This window comes from Microtus oregoni, unplaced genomic scaffold (assembly GCF_018167655.1).
Source record: "Microtus oregoni isolate MIOR12 unplaced genomic scaffold, Mior012 000002F_ref0000024, whole genome shotgun sequence".
In the NCBI taxonomy this organism is placed as follows: Eukaryota; Metazoa; Chordata; class Mammalia; order Rodentia; family Cricetidae; genus Microtus; species Microtus oregoni.
In genome coordinates, this window is record NW_024543061.1 from 8,696,231 (window position 1) to 8,713,197 (window position 16,967).

General features: G+C 40.1%; 1 pseudogene; it reads left to right on the plus strand.

The window, feature by feature from the left end:
* Window positions 1-15,709: 15,709 nt before the first annotated feature.
* Window positions 15,710-16,193, plus strand: LOC121432838 (annotated as a pseudogene).
* Window positions 16,194-16,967: the final 774 nt, after the last annotated feature.

Sequence of the window (16,967 nt, forward strand, 5' to 3'; positions counted from 1 at the left end):
CATCTATTGAGGTGATTTTGTGTTGTTTTTGAAAGACCCTACAGACCCCCTCCTCAAAACCCGCAGCTAGGATGCTCCCGGGGGAACATCCTGTTTGATTTCGTAAGAACATCCCATGTGCTTGAGAGAGCAGGATGTCTATGAGATAGGAAGACTGGAAGGCAGGATATCAATAAGATAGGACATCAACAAAGCAGGTTGACTGCAAAACAGGATATCTATAAAATAGGAACAGGATGACTGTTGCCAGACATCCATGCTGAGAGAGGAAACCATCCATGCCCCCCGCCTCATTCCGATAACCACGCTTTTGCTTCTGTAAACCTGTATTTTGCTGTCACCCTACCTCATTCCGATCTACCGATAACCACGCTTTTGCTTCTGTAAACTTGCTTTTTGCTCTTCCCTATAAAAAGCCCACCCTCCAGTTGGCAGGCGCGCAAGTCTTCCGAGAGATCTTGCCGCCCGCAGGAACCTGTGTCTACTCAATAAACCTCTTGTGATTTGTTTCCGTGCGGTCTCGGCCTGTTCCTTGGCGTTGGGGAGGTTTCCTCCTGACAAAAGGTCCTCGTTGAGGGTCTTTCATTTGGTGCTTTGGATTCTCCATGCTGGGATCGCGGCGGGCTCTGCTTTCTCAGCTGTATCGGTGGCCTTAACGTGTGAGGCGTGGATCCAGGCTGCGATGCCGTCAACCTTCAGTGCCGTTGGGGTGGTCAGAAGGACAGTGTAAGGGCCTTTCCCCCGAGGTTCCAAGTTTTTGGTCTGGTGTCTGCAGACCCAAACAGCATCTCCTATCTGGAAGGGATGGGGTACCACCGGCTGGTTCAGTTGGTCTTGGTAAGCAGCAGCGAGTGGCTTCCAAACCTCTCTTTGCACAATCTGTAATGCCTGTAAATGGGCTTCCACAGAAGGACTGTCCTCAAAATCGGCAATGTTTGAATCAAAGAAATTTATAAATGGGGGAGGAGCTCCATATAGGATTTCAAAAGGTGTCAGTCCATGAGGCCCCGGAGTGTTGCGGGCCCGGTACAGGGACAGTGGTAAGAGGAGCACCCAGTCTCTAGTGCCAGTTGCAAGCATTAATTTGGATAAGGTCTCCTTAATTGTTCTATTCATGCTTTCTACCTGCCCTGAACTTTGGGGTCTATACACACAATGTAATTTCCATTCGACCCCTAGGAGTTTGGCCACCAACTGACTTACCTGGGAGACGAAGGCGGGCCCATTATCGGTGCCTAAGACTTGAGGCATTCTGTACCTGGGAAAGATTTCTTCCAAGAGCTTTTTGGTCACCACCTTTGCGGTCTCGTGTTTGGTGGGAAAGGCTTCCACCCATCCTGAAAAGGTGTCTATGAACACCAAGAGCCATAGATACCTGGCTTGACCTCCGTAAAGTTGATCTCCCAATGTACTCCCGGACGATGTCCCCGTGCTCGAACTCCTGGACCAAGCTTAGTTCTGCCTGCATTTACCTGAGCGCAGGCTTGGCATTCATCAGTCACTTTTTGCAGGGCTCCATCCCTGTTCAGGAGGTGTTGGCCTGACTCCTGTCTGTCCAACAAGGTTTTCATCTTCTTTGGCCCCAAATGGGTCAATTTATGTAAGTAGTCTATTATTTCATAAGTATGTTTTGTTGGCATAACAATCTTTTCCTTAAAAACCCAATGTTGCTTTTTGGGGTCATATGTGGCCCCCATTTTCTTTAGGAGATCAATGACCTCTTTACTATAGGGTAGCGAACTGGAGGCTGGGGCCCCTTCCGGGTTCGTCAAGGGGAAAGCTTGGGAGGTCTTGGTTGATTTCATAGCAATATCTCGAGCAGTGTCATCTGTCAGTCTATTTCCCTTTGCCTCAGGGCTATGGCCTTTTTTGATGCCCAGGGCAGTGCATAATACTTAATTTTGGGGGCAAAAATAAGGCCTTTAGGAGTTCCAGTATCTCAAGTTTGTTTTTAATTTCCTTTCCTTCTGAGGTCTGCAGTCCTCGTCTTCAATAAATTTCCCCATGTATGTGAGCCGTGGCGAAGGCATATCGGCTATCCGTATAAACATTTAGCCTCTTACTTTATGCCATCTGGAGTGCCTGGGTCAGAGCGCTGAGTTCAGCCCTTTGGGCGGAGGTGCCTGCGGGGAGGGCTTCTTCCCAAATTACCTCAGTCTCCGTTATCACTGCCGCCCCCGCTCTTCATTCCCCATTCGCCAGGAAACTGCTGCCATCCGTATACCAAGTATAGTCAGCATCTCGGAGGGGTTGATCCGTCAGGTCCAGCCTGGTCTCGTGTATTCCCGCAAGGATCTGGAGGCAGTCATGGTGTTCTGCTTCCTCCTGCAGGGGGAGCAAGGTCACGGGATTAAGAGCGACCACAGGTCCGAAGTGCACCAGGTCCATATCCAGGAGCATGGCTTGGTAATGGGTCATGCGGGCATTAAAGAGCCAGCGGTCTGAAGGCTGTTTGACCAGGGCTTCCACCACATGGGGCACCAGGATAGTCAATGGCTGGCCCAGAGTCAGTTTACCCGCGTCCTTGGTGAAGACTGCAATAGCTGCTACCATTCGCAGACAGGGAGGCCACCCTGAAGCTACTGGGTCGAGTTTCTTTGAGAGATAAGCTACAGGACACCTCCAAGGGCCCAGTTTTTGAGTTAGGACCCCTTTAGCGTAACCCTGTTTTTCATCCACGAACAAATCGAAAGACTTGGTAATGTCAGGGAGGCCTAAAGCAGGGGAGGCTAATAAGGCTTTCTTAATGTTTTTGAAAGCCCTCTGTTGTTCCTCTCCCCAATCAAACATTGTTTCTTGTTTAGTTAATGGATACAAGGGTGCAGCCATCTCTGCAAACCTTGGGATCCAGAGGTGGCAGTATCCCGCTGTTCCCAGGAACTCTCTCAGCTGGCGGGGGTTCCGGGGCGCAGGAATGTTAGTGATAGTCTGTTTGCGCACCTCGGTCAGCCATCTCTGTCCATCTTTTAATTGATAACCTAGGTAAATGACTTGCTTCTGGCATATCTGAGCCTTCCTGCCTGATGGCCAATATCCAGCTTGTCCCAATGTCTGTAGGAGGGCCATTGTACCCTCCTGACATTCTTTCTCCGAAGCTGCTGCCAGAAGGAGGTCATCTACGTATTGGAGCAATGTCAGGGCAGGGTACAGAACCCGAAAGTCTACCAGGTCCTGGTATACGGCCTCATCAAAGAGGGTCGGGCTGTTCTTGAACCCCTGGGGGAGCCGTGTCCAGGTCAATTGACCTGAAAGTCCAAGATCTGGGTCCTTCCATTCAAAGGCAAAAAGGGACTGGCTCTCCGGATGCAGCCACAAGCAGAAGAAGGCATCCTTTAAGTCTAATACGGAATACCAAACGTGGGATGGTGGCAGAGTGCTCAATAAGTTGTAGGGGTTGGGGACCGTGGGGTGTATGTCCTCCACCCTTTTGTTGACCTCCCTCAAATCCTGCACTGGCCGGTAGTCCCCAGTCCCCAGTTTCTTTACTGGTAAAAGGGGGGTATTCCATGGTGACTGGCAGGGAGTGAGAATGCCCTGATCCAGCAGTCTTTTTATGTGGGGCCTTATGCCTTGATATGCTTCATGGGACATGGGGTACGTCTTCCAGGACTGAGGGGGAGAAGTCCCGGGCTGGTCAGCCCCTTCCCTCCGCCAGGTACAGCACACTCAGACCTGAGTGTACAGAATTCGACAAAGAACATGGAAGACCACTCAACAGAGAACACAGAAGACAACTGGCTCGGAGCTGGCCAGCTTACCTCCTGATGGTGAGTAGGTGGTCCCTGGGTGGGGGGGGTCTCAATTCCCGGCCAACGCACCAAATGAAATACCCTCGTCGAGGACCTTTTGTCAGGAGGAGACCTCCCCAACACCAAGGAACAGGCCGAGACCGCACGGAAGCAAATCGCAAGAGGTTTATTGAGTAGACACAGGTTCCTGCGGGCGGCAAGATCTCTCGGAAGACTTGCGCGCCTGCCAACTGGAGGGTGGGCTTTTTATAGGGAAGAGCAAAAGCGTGGTTATCGGTAGATCGGAATGAGGTAGGGTGTCAGCAAAAAAACAGGTTTACAGAAGCAAAACCGTGGTTATCGGAATGAGGCGGGGGGGGGGGGCATGGATGGTTTCCTCTCTCAGCATGGATGTCTGGCAACAGTCATCCTGTTCCTATTTTATAGATATCCTGTTTTGCAGTCAACCTGCTTTGTTGATGTTCTATCTTATTGATATCCTGCCTTCCAGTCTTCCTATCTCATAGACATCCTGCTCTCTCAAGCACATGGGATGTTCTTACGAAAGCAAACAGGATGTTCCCCCGGGAGCATGCTAGCTGCGGGTTTTGAGGAGGGGGTCTGTAGGGTCTTTCAGTTTTATTCCTTCAGTCTGTTTTTGTGGTGGATTACATTTACCAGTTTTCATATAATGAACCTTGTCTGGGTTGAAGCCTACTTGATCATAATCAATAATCTTTTGGTGTGCTCTTGGATTCAGTTTGCAAATATTTTATGAAGAATTCTGTATTTAAATTCATAAGAGAAATTAGTCTGTACTTGCCTTTCTTTGTGGGTCTTTATGTGATTTAGCTCTCCCAGTAACTATATCTTCATAAAAAAGAATTGGACAATGTTTCTTCTGTTTCTATCTCATGAAATAATTTGAAGAGTATTTGTATTAGCTCTTCATTAAAAATATGTGTTATAATCTTCCAGCTCTGAGTTTTTTTCTTTGATTAATTACAGCTTCTAATTCCCTTGGGGCTATACATCTGGTTGAACTGATTTTGATTTAACTTTGGTAAGCAGTACATATCAGTTAAATTATCTTTTTCTCCTGAATTTCCCTTTTTGGCTTTCAAAGCATGTCCTTATGATTTTCCTTCTTTGTATTTGTTATTATGCCCCTCTTTTGTCTCCAATTTTGTTAAACTGGATCCCCTCTCCACTTTTTTGTTAATTTAGCTAAGGGTTTGTCAATCTTATTGATTTCCTCAAAGGCCTAACTAACTCTTTGTTTTATTAATGCTTTGCACGGTTTGTTTCTTTTCATTTAATCTATTTCTGCCCTGGGTTTATTTATTGCATAAAATATGCCATTCTGGAGGTCACTGCATCTCTTGCCACATATCAGTAGAAGAAAGCAGGATCAGTTGTAATAAACATTGACACAACTGATATTAAATGGGACAAGAAAGTGTTCAGGTTTTAACCCTACCTTTCTGGGAGACCTAGAGAGAGTCATTTAAATCTTCCACTGTACTAATAATATGTAAACAGAGAAGTTTGTTTAAGCGACTAAAGATAAGCAGACATAAGTTGCTCTGGGTGGAAGTATGTATATAAGACATGAAAGGACACATGCTGGGGATTCTGCAATAATGCTTTTTGCCCTTACTGCTATTGTGATAGCTCAATCTGCATGTTACTTCTTGGTGCAGTGTATTTGTGATCTCTTATCATTCAAGATGCCAGTTTACATTAGAAATAAGTGACCAAATATGGGAATTAACCATTTCAAATCTTAATAAAAAAAGATCAAAACTTAATTAGAAAAATAAGGTCAAGTATAAACATGTAGGAAAGTACTTTTATATCTTTAATGATATTTATAAATATGAAATCTCTTTGTATTTGAATAGAGAATGTATTTAATAGAGGACTATTTGGTTGTAAATCATGACACTTTGGGTCACAAATACTTGTTTCCATGATTATAAAATGTGAATTTTTCTTCTGATAATATGGTCTTAATACTACATGGCAAGACTAATGTTTATACCCACTACTTAAGCATTGTATACTTTAATAAATGACAATTGAAAAGCATTAAGCTGAAACTGTTCCCAAAACCATAGGATCTTGAAAGTAATACTATCATTAATGCTCTATGATCTCACAGCAGAACATCATGAGATTCAAGAATGTCAGACCACAGGGATTACTAGGAACATAAAAGATTGGAGTCAGTTCTGCTAGCAAGACCATATTTAGGTAAAGGGATGGAGCTCCTTGCCATTACAGGCAACCTTCTATTTTGGTGGAAATGGATGCAAAAGATAGGCTATAAGTAACTGAGGATCAGGAAAAAGAAGCTAAGCATCCCAGATGCTGCAGAAACATGGTGACTTCAGCTACTGAAATATCAGCCACTGTGTGCTAGAGTCCCAGTCCCTAGACAGCCACCAATATATTTCCGAGGCCCCTGGGCCATCTCAGCAGTAGCAAACAAGCCCTTGAAGGATTCGTCACCTAAACATGTATGAAATGATGCTAGGAAAATGGAGTTTATACACGGAGTGCTTGGGCATATTCACAGGTGCAGCAGCATAGAATCATTATCCATGCATGCTTCAAACCTTATGGAAGTCCACGGCTCAGCAGTGCAGTTCCTCGGGATGTGGTTTGAAGAAGTCTGACTACTGGTCCTAGTGGAATGTGAATAAAACATTCCTAGGACTAGTGAGAGAGTAGATATGTTATGACATATCTATTAATAGCAAACTCCAAGCTAGAATGAAGTATAGTAGCTTGTATTTTTCTTACAAATATACTCTGAATTATTGGTATACATTTCAGAGGAATGTAAGGCTTCTGGATAACAGTCTCTTCTTTTCCATGCATGAGAATCAAGCGACTTTCTAGGAATATTCAATTCATCCCACTAACAATCATTTGTACAGGGAAGGACAGGGCTACCACTAGTCATTGCAAGATATCAAAAGAGATGCAAACCAAGGGGAGCAGGGTAGATTTTTAATTTTTTCATCAAAGGAAAAACTAGCTTGCATGTTTACATTCTGTATTATACTAAAGAATAGCAACCAATAAACTAAAAAGGGAGTTAAATTCATATGTAATTGCATCACAGTTCTAAAATTGTCCATCATCATTAAATAACACACAAAAAACCCAGAAATGGCCCTCCCCTGTAGTCATATTGATGACTACTTTAATTGTCATCATAGGATCTTCAACCAGCAACTGATAGAAGTAGATACTGAGATCTACAGGAAAGCACTGGATTGAGTTACCAGAGATCACTCTGAGAAAGGGAAAAGCTATAATATGAGCAAAGGATCAAAACCATAATGGTGATATCCACAGAAACAGATGACCTGAGCTAGTGAGAGCTCACTGACTATGAACCTTATAGCAGGGACCAAACTAGACTCATTGAATGAGGGGGACATTTGTGAGGCTTGGACAGTTTGTATTGTCACTGGCATTGAGACCAGGACTTATCCCTAGTGCCTGAACTGGCATATAGTAGCACATTCTCTTTGGAGGCATATCTTGTTCCGCCTAGGTAAAAGGGGAAGGGCCTTGGTCTTGCCTTGAAGTGCAGTGTCAGACTTTCTTGATTCTCCATGGGAAGCCTTACACTTTCTGAGAAGTGGATGGGGGTTTGAGGAGAAAAAGGTGGGATGGGAAGAAGGTTAGGATAGGGAATGGATATATCTATGCAAAATGACAAAAGAACTTCAAGGCTAATGATCCAGCCTCATAGAGTACTCTAGTCAGGTCTTGACCATAATCCTAAATTTTCTTTATGTCCATATAAGATTACCAGTGCCCCCAATGAGCAGTAAGTAGCCCAGAAAAGCATGCCCAAATTTCCAGAAAACGGATTACAGATAATTGTCATTGTTTAGTGTGTTTGGAGATGTGTTATGGATAGTGATCAGGAAAAAAGTTAAACAAAGGAGATTAGTTTTAGGATCTTGTTTTGTGTAACATGAATGGGGCCTGCTTGTTGGGGTTTCTGTCTGGCCCAGTACCCCACAGCCAGCAAGCCCCAAATAAAATTACACAGAGATCTCCATAAGTTATAAAACCAATTGGCCCATTAACTCAGGCTACATATTAGCTCTTGTAGCTTATATTAACCCATTGTTCTTATCTATTTTTGCCATATGGATCAGTACCATTTTCAGCTGGCAGATCACATCCTGTTTCCTCAGTGGTCTGCACAGGACTGGAAGAAATCAACTTCCTCCTTCCCAGATTTCTCCTCTTCTCATTGCATCATTTCTACTTCCTGTCTAGTTTTCCCACCTATACTTTCTTCTTGGCCAATCAGTGTTTATTTAAAACATGATTGACAGAATATAGACAATTCTCCTGCATCAGTTTTGAAAAGAAAAAAAAAAGGAAATTCTATAGAATAATGCTCTTGTACACTGTGAAGATTTGTCACTAATACTGTCTTAATAAAACGCTTATTGGTCAGTAGCTAGGAAGAAAGCATAGGCATAGCAACCACACTAGGAGAATTCTGGGAAGAAAAAATGTCGAGTCAGTCACCAGCCAGATGTAGAGGAAGCAAGATGAGAATGACTTACTGAGAAAAGGTACCAAATCACATAGGCTAAACATGGACAAGAATTATGTGTTAATTTAAGCTGTAAGAGCTAGTTGATGATAAGGCTGAGCTAATAAACTAACCAGTTAATAATTAAAAAATAAAAAAGAATAATTTTTACTATTGTATTGAAATACTGCCACATCTGCATTCTCTTAGTGTACACCTTCCCTCTTATGTTTAGTTTCCACTTTTCTTATAACCAAAAAGTAGAAGTAAATAATAAGGTCAAGGAAGACAACTGCCATAGGAACTCACTTAGACACAAAGACAGACAGTCTCCTGGAAATTATAATTAAATATGGTTGTCATCAAAACAGTCTTGAGGAGGAAAAACTGGGTGAAGTTGTATCAATAGTTTCTTGTTTACAGCTTGATTGGAGAATAGGCACTTCATAAATACTGCACAATATGATGACTGAAGACAGTTATTATCTATAGCTGACCCTAAGAATATAGAAGAAAGAATCATTGACATGTTTGAACACTGAGAACTGTGAATAGATCAATAGCCATTATGTAATCTATTAAATGATCAATACCTCAAAAATGTTAAAGTTGTGTAAATGATATCATAATTTATAGGAATCACAAATGATTGCAGAAAACAGACCTAAAAAATGAAAATAGAATTAAATCATTTCCTTTTCATAAAATATGCAGGCAAGACCTATATAAAAGTTAAGAATAAATTTATTCAGTATCCCAGACAGTAGCAAAAATAATAATCTGAATTACATGTGAAGAAAAGCAACAGACTGAAAATTGTTGAGTAAATAAGTGATAAGAGACTTAATCCAGGATGATTTAACTTCTCCAAACATAGAGATAATCACTAGGAAAATCAAAAAGTTCTGAAGATCAATGAATCAAATATCAGAACTCTAAAGAGTGGGAATTAAGCATTTGGATAATTATACACAGACAAGTAGAGCCATCCAATAATAGAAGAAAAATTCAGTATTTTACTTAGAATTGCAGTGAACAAATCAGTAAGGGAAAGAGTGACATCATTTGTTTTTTATGCTATAGACCATATAGACTTACCAAACTTATATCAAAGACTCCACCTACAAAAACAGAATATATGTTGTTTTCAATAGCTTGAAGAATAATCTATAGGATACAATATGTGTCACTCTCAAAATTAATCTCAAACAAATTTTAAAAGTCTTCACATTCAAGTCATCTTCTTTCCATGTGAACATGTTAGGGTGCATCTGGTGAATGTGTGTTTGCTCACAAATGAGTTCATCTAAAAATGTGGAGATCCAATTCAAGATTTTTGAATAGGTACATTGATGTATTTTACCTTATTTTTCTTTGTATTGTTTTTGAGACAGGCAATTTTTCTTACATGCATCTTACTGAATAAGATATATTTGGAAAGCTAATGAGACCCTGTCTTTCTCTGGATGTTTCTTCTACTCCCTAGACTGGAATAATGATCACTTGCAACTGTACTTGGGATATTTTTTAAGTGCTCTGGAAATCAAACTCATGGATTCATGTAGTACAGAAAGTAATTTTCAATTTTTTTTATTAATAATAGGAATGGGGTATCATCACAACTGAATGTAGAAAGAAGCCTGAAAAACTTACAAATATAAGAGAAACACACACACACACACTCACACACACACACACACACACACACACGCATTATTAAATGCTCCTGAAGGAGAAATCAGTAAAATAGCTATAAAATATTATAACACAGATGAAAATGGAAGGATGAAACTTTAAAATTTTTTTTGTGATGTGAATTAAGCAAAGTGCTCCTATGCAGGTTGTATGAACACAGTACAATATTCTTAAATGAGATTCTGACTTGGATACATTTATTGCTAGAAGAAAACAACCTCACCTTGCTAAGAGATGAGATACCTTTCTGGTTGCAAAAATCCACGGCACCTGAAAGGGTGATGTAAGGAAAAATGTAACTGATTGAAGAGCCCACTTGTAGTGCTTCCATCAGGGAAGAAGACAAACATCCCTTGAAAGTTTATCAACTGGCCATGAGATGAACCAGCATCCCTTACAGATTAATGACATTGAGTATGGATGTGATGGTTCCTGAGGCTGTCTCTGCTGATTATTTAGCAATAACTATTATGTAGACCTCTGAGACAATTAGCAGCCTGGCTGCCTTGGTGAGACTGCTATTATTAATGAATGCTGAGACAATGTTTTCCAATAAGATTGATACTATCTGCTCATCACAATATAAATTTAAATTTAATTAAATTATTAACTAAAACTCCAGTCATATTTGCTATACTTCAAGTGCTCAGTGGCAAAGTTTACCTTGTGGTTAATGTCTGTTTTATATTATAAGTCATATGCAAACATTTTTATTGAAGATCATTCAATGGAGCATTGGTAGTTTAAAAGGTTATTTTGGTCATTCTCAGTTCAGAGTTAAGGCTTGTAAGTGGTAAAGGGAGCTCACCAACTCAGCCTGATAGGGAAGAAACCAGCATAGGTCAAAACTAGACCCTCCGAAAGTGGGTTACAGATGTATGCTGTGGGACAATGGTCTCTATTCTGTCAATTATATTTTAAATAAATTCTTATTGGCCAGTAGTCAGACAGGAAGTATAGACAGGACAACCAGACAGGAAGTATAGGCAGGTCAATGAGAACAGGGGAATTCTGGGAATAAGAAAGCTTGGTCTGCAGTCCTGGCCCTGCCACAGAAGAAGCAAGATGTGACTGCCTCACTGAAAAAGATACTGAGCCATATGGCTAACACAGATAAGAAAAATGGGTTAATATAAGTTATGAGAGTTCATAAGAATCTTGAGCTAATGAGCCAATCAGTTTATAACTAATGTAGAACTATTTGTGATTTCTATGGGACTAAATGGTTGTGTGACCTAGTGGGACAGAAAACCTCAGTCAATAGATATATAGCTGGGGCAGATTGTGGGGTCACTGACAGTGGCACCAGGCTTTATCCCTACTGATTTTTACTGGCTTTTGGTTAGCCTCTTTTCTTTGTTTGGATACCTTGCTCAGCCTAGATATAGTATGGAGGACCTTGCACCTTCCCCAAAATAATGTGCCTTATATTCTCTGAGGAGTAGATGAGGGTGGTGTGGGGAGGTATGTAGAGGGAATGTAAGGAGAGGAGGGACGGGGAAACTGGGATTGGTATGTAAAATGAAAAAATATAATTTGTTTTCTTCTTAAAAATAAAATGAAGAAGGAAAACTTCAAATTTGTTTAACTTAAACTTAAAGGTTGAGGACTTGCATGATCCTCTAATTTAATCATGCAGTGAGGAGGAAAATCCCTATATGCTTACTTGTATTTCAGGAGGACCTGGGTATCTTTGATGACCCTTTTATTCTTTCAGTGATGACATGATTATGCTACCTGTTTCCCCCTAAAAGAAACCAAGAATATAAGTTATAATCATTACTATACATTAAAATCATCAAGACATAAAAAGTAACCTGAGAGTTCATTTTAGCACATAAATACAGTGAAAGATAAAGCACACCAACAATTTCATGAACAAATTTACCCTTGAAAAATAAATTAAGAAGTAGCAGGAGGATTTATTATGAGTTTGTGCCACGTTTAGCTATCCATTAATTTAAAAGTACGTGTTAGTTATAAAATATTAGTGAAGAATCATGTAAGGGTCTGGGCACTTACTATTAAAAAAGTAGAGCCTCTTTTTCCATTTGGCTAACAATATAATGGTGAGATATAAACCACAACAAGTATACATTAATTTAGTTCTGTCACAAACTCTAAAGGAAAACCAAATGACATAGTGATTGATATGTAATATGGAGAGTTAACTAGGTAGTAAAATAAGAGTAACATTAAAAATATCAAGTAAGTCAGAGCCTGAAGAGATTAAGTGTAATTTGCGATAAGGAGGTAAGTGCTACACTGATTCAATAGTAGAGTGTTTATCTACCATTCATTAAGTCTGGTATAAAAATAATAATATTATGTTTTCAAATGAGATAATTTCAGACCAGTGGTACTAGTGATCCAGGTGAAAATGGCTTAAGAAAAGACCATTGCTACAACAAAAACCCGCATGACAAGATATGAACATGTATACTGTTGCAGCATTACTGTTATGAATGTATCCAACTGATCCCTAATTAGTTTTAGGACCCACTACACAGTAGAAAATTTATGCCTGATAGTCTAAGTCTGGCCAAGAGTCCATTTTTGTGAAGTTTATAAGCACTAGTGAGTAGACCTACTACTTTAATTTCGTTAAATGGACAAAGTTTCATACTGCCCTCTAAATTCATCTGTCTCTACCAATTATATCTTATCAATTCAACTCTTAGATCTCATGAGAAATTTTTTTTGATATGGTGGAAAATGGTTAATGCATAAACTCAAAACTGACCAAAGTACAGAGAATAAATGTTAATGAAATGGGAAAATGTGTATCACACTTATCCTCCTAAGATTTAGGGAACTTCATGGAAGGGGTCAGAAAAATTACAAGTGTCAGATGTTAAGGACAAAACAATATCCTCTGGACATAATTGAATTCATGATAGCTGAGGTTGACTGTAAAATGCCAGGACTAGATTAAGCCAGTCAACACTACAGCATGGAGGGAGGTGCTCTCATGAAACCCCTCCCTCTATCTGAGAAGTTATTGACAGCAGGTGGCAACTGAAGGAGGAAGACTCAAATACCATTAAGGGCATGTCTCCTCACAGGGTGATTATGCATCTGTGGATGGTCCTAGAGTCAGGAGAACATGGAAAGAACAAAATGAACACAATGGGTTATGGGGAAAAATGAAAGGGTATGGAATATGGGAAGGTAGATGTAGAGCTGTAAGTGAGGGCTGAATATGAACAAAACATGTTGAAGGCATATATTTTCAACAATTAATAAAGACACAACTTAAAAGTTTAAAAGTCTTATATTAATTTTCCTAGAATAAATCTTATATTTATATATTTTAATACTTTTTACCTATTTATTTTTCTTTATTTTATTTCTCTCAAAAAGAGTTAAGTTCAAATTGCATAAATGTAGCAAACATTACCTCTGTATATAATTTGTTTTAAGTTTTATTAAACATTTATTGTTTAGGATTTTACAGCTTTTTATCCCAACCCCATGATTTCACAGATCTTCATAGAGAGAGCTGACATTTTAGAAAGAGTCTAATAAATAGCAATGATATTGAATGTGAACATTCTTTGAAATCAAGAATAATGCTGGGCGGTGGTGGCGCACGCCTTTAATCCCAGCACTCGGGAGGCAGAGGCAGGCGGATCTCTGTGAGTTCGAGGCCAGCCTGGTCTACAAGAGCTAGTTCCAGGACAGGAACCAAAAGCTACGGAGAAACCCTGTCTCGAAAAATCAAAAAAAAAAAAAAAAAAAAAAGAATAAGACAGGTTTTTAGAGTACTTGGAGAATGAAATATTGGTGATTATCTCTCTCTCTCTCTCTCTCTCTCTATATATATATATATATATATATATATAATTTCTATTAATTAAAAATTTTAGACATCAAAAGAGCAGTGGAGCTCTACCAGAGTTAGTTGCATGACCAGCCTGCCATTCTGGTTCTGAGATGTGATGGAAAGTGGCACAAGATGTGCCCTGAGACTTAAGGCCTGGAGGTTGTGTTAGTTCATCTGGGAGGCCAGTCACTCATGCTTTTCCAACATTTGTGAATTGTGTGTGTGTCTATGGAATCTGTTGGATTAATGTGAAGGAGGACTAACTATAGGGAAGATGATGAGGTGAATGGGATTGAGCAGCAAAGTGGATTATGGGAACACAATCCAATGGCCATTTTGCAGGCAGGTCTCTCCCAAATTTACTGAGACCTATTCCTGTAAATGCTACAGAAAAACTGGGGTAAGTGAATCAGAGGGACAGGCATGGCAGAAAAAGGAGAGTGAGCTCTGGGAGAACTTCTGCATTGGGAAGAATGAAGCTAGATCATCTTATACCAGGACCACTCAGCATCCCCTAATCACCACCACCTTTCCTGTCAGTATTCTCAGGCCTTCCTCTAGTTTCTGGAGTCATGTCTTTGCCATGTCATGAGGATCACAAAACTCACACATTAATTTGGAGAGTATATGTTTCATTCAGCTTATACTTTACAGTCTGTCATTGATTTAAATCTGTGCAAGAATTCAAAGTAAAAATCCAAATGCAAAACTGAAGCTGAGACAGTGGAAGATGCCCTAAGATCACTCATCCAGCCATGACACTGCTCACTGTGGACTGAGTCCTCCCACATCTATCATAAAGAACAAACTTGATCTCAGTAAATTTCAATGGAATTGATTCAATAACCAAAATTCCTTCTTTTCAGACATATTTGCTTGTGTCAACATGACAGAAACAAATCATTACACTGGGACACTCGAGTATGAGTAGGCTTAAATCTGTGAATGGATGGAAGAAGTTATAAATTCATTCTTCATGATTATAAATGCTTACTCTCTGGCTTCTAGGATCTATTTTACACATAATGCTGGAGAAATAAGAAAGGTATACAAAAGATGAGAGTATATACTGTTAGATATAAGAATTACCATGGAAAAGTGTTGTAAACACTGAACGAAAATAAAAGAACAACTAATTAACACAAAGGACACAGATTTCAGGAAATCTTAGATAAAGAGCTGAATCTGCTCTTTACCAGATGTCTGGTAGGGGTGACTTTACCAGTCTTTCCAGCGGGGTTGCCATGAAAACATGTTTTTACCATTAAGGGTTCCAGAGCAGAAAGGTCAACTAGGGAGCCCAAGAGGAATAGAGTGTAAACAAGTGGAGGAACTGTATCAGAACAATACAAAAAAATGGTTTGGATTTAGTTTTCTTGAAGAACTATCTCTGGCCTCAAAAATATTCAAATGTACTTGAAGTCATCCTAGTTTACAGGGTGAATTCCAGTATTGCCAGTGTTATTTTACAGAGAAACCCTGTCTTGACCCCCACATAAAAGAATATTCATATGTCCAAATAAAAGTGACCTCTAAAACATCTTTCAGTTTCTGAAAATGCTTTGTGAAAGATGGAAAAATAGGAGAGCTAGCAAGAAATCCCTGTCATAATCCATATAAAAATTCTGTCTGTCCATTGAGTCCTAGAGAGGAATAAACTTTCTGTAGAACACACCAAAATATCTTGATATGGCCCAGAAAATTGGATCCTGATGTTGGTGCATGGTCAGTTTCTGTGGTGAGACTGCTGTGCATCTGTGCCCATATCATCTAGACCCCACTGGTTTGTATGTAACCAGAGAACACACCACTGTCCTGAGGACTTCTTAACAGACTGGTCACACCCTGTGCAGAAGTCACTCCCAATCAGGACACAGGACAGACATGAGGACTCCTGCTCATCTCCTGGGGATGCTGCTTCTCTGGATCCCAGGTATGGAGTAAAGGACTATCGCAGTGCTTACCTCAGTGTGGTCAGTGCTGCCTGTTTTTTTTTTGGGGGGGGGGGAGCTCTGTGAATTGACTTTTAAAGGCAACATTAAATATTTTTGTTGTGTGGTTTTTCTTTCTCAATGCTAGGTTCCAGATGTGACATCCAGATGATCCAGTCTCCTTCTAGACTGTATCACTAGGAGACACAGTAACTATCAAGTATCAAGCCAGTCAGAACTCTGATAATGAATTAAACTGGTATCAGCAAACACCAGAGAAATCTCCTAAACTGCTGATCTATGCTTCATCAAGACTGTATGATGCAGCCCCATCCAGGTTCAGCGGAAGTGGGTCTGGGACAGATTTTACCCTCACTATCATCAATATTGAGCCCGAAGGCATTGCAACTTATTGCTGTAAACAGGATATAAATTAACCATGCACAGTGGAACAAATTATAGCATAAATTGCAGAACAAGGTAGAAGTGTAAGCCTATACTGCCTCAGCTGCAATTCCAGGGGACTCTACCTTGTGAGAGTGTTATTCAATGAACCTGTTTTGGCAGTACACTGAGTAGTTTTGGAATACAAAACTATGAAGTTTCCACTGCTTCCTTGACCCTAGCAGCAAACACACAAAAAGGTAAATTCTGATTTAGTAAAGATAATGTTCCGTACCTAGGAGGCACCTGGATCATGATATCTATTTGAATTCACACGGCAAAGAAAATTTCAAGGGAGAATTTATAGAAAGATGCAAGAAAAGGAATTAGAGTTTACAGTGAAGTCTTCTAAAAGGATTATTTTTGACACATACAATGATATATATATATATATGTGTGTGTGTGTGTGTGTGTGTGTGAACAACTAGGCATTAGGAGATCACTGGTAGGCAAAAAGATTTAAACTCGAAACACAAATGGATAACAAAATAATAAATATCCAGATAATAACATAGTAAACTATTGGCCAATTTCCCATATGCTTTATTTGATAGGTGGCCTAAAGATCTGGTAGGCATTTTCTTCTGCCAACAAGGCCACCTGACTGTCTTTCAAGGTCAAGGTTGGATCAAGGCACATTTGCCCTAAGGTTGTGAGCCCATCAGCCTCCTTGTCCTAGTGAAACCATAAAGTAGAAGAGGAAGAAGACCCCTTAAACTCTATTAAAATCCAAATTTTTCAATGATACTCCAAGATTCACCTAACAG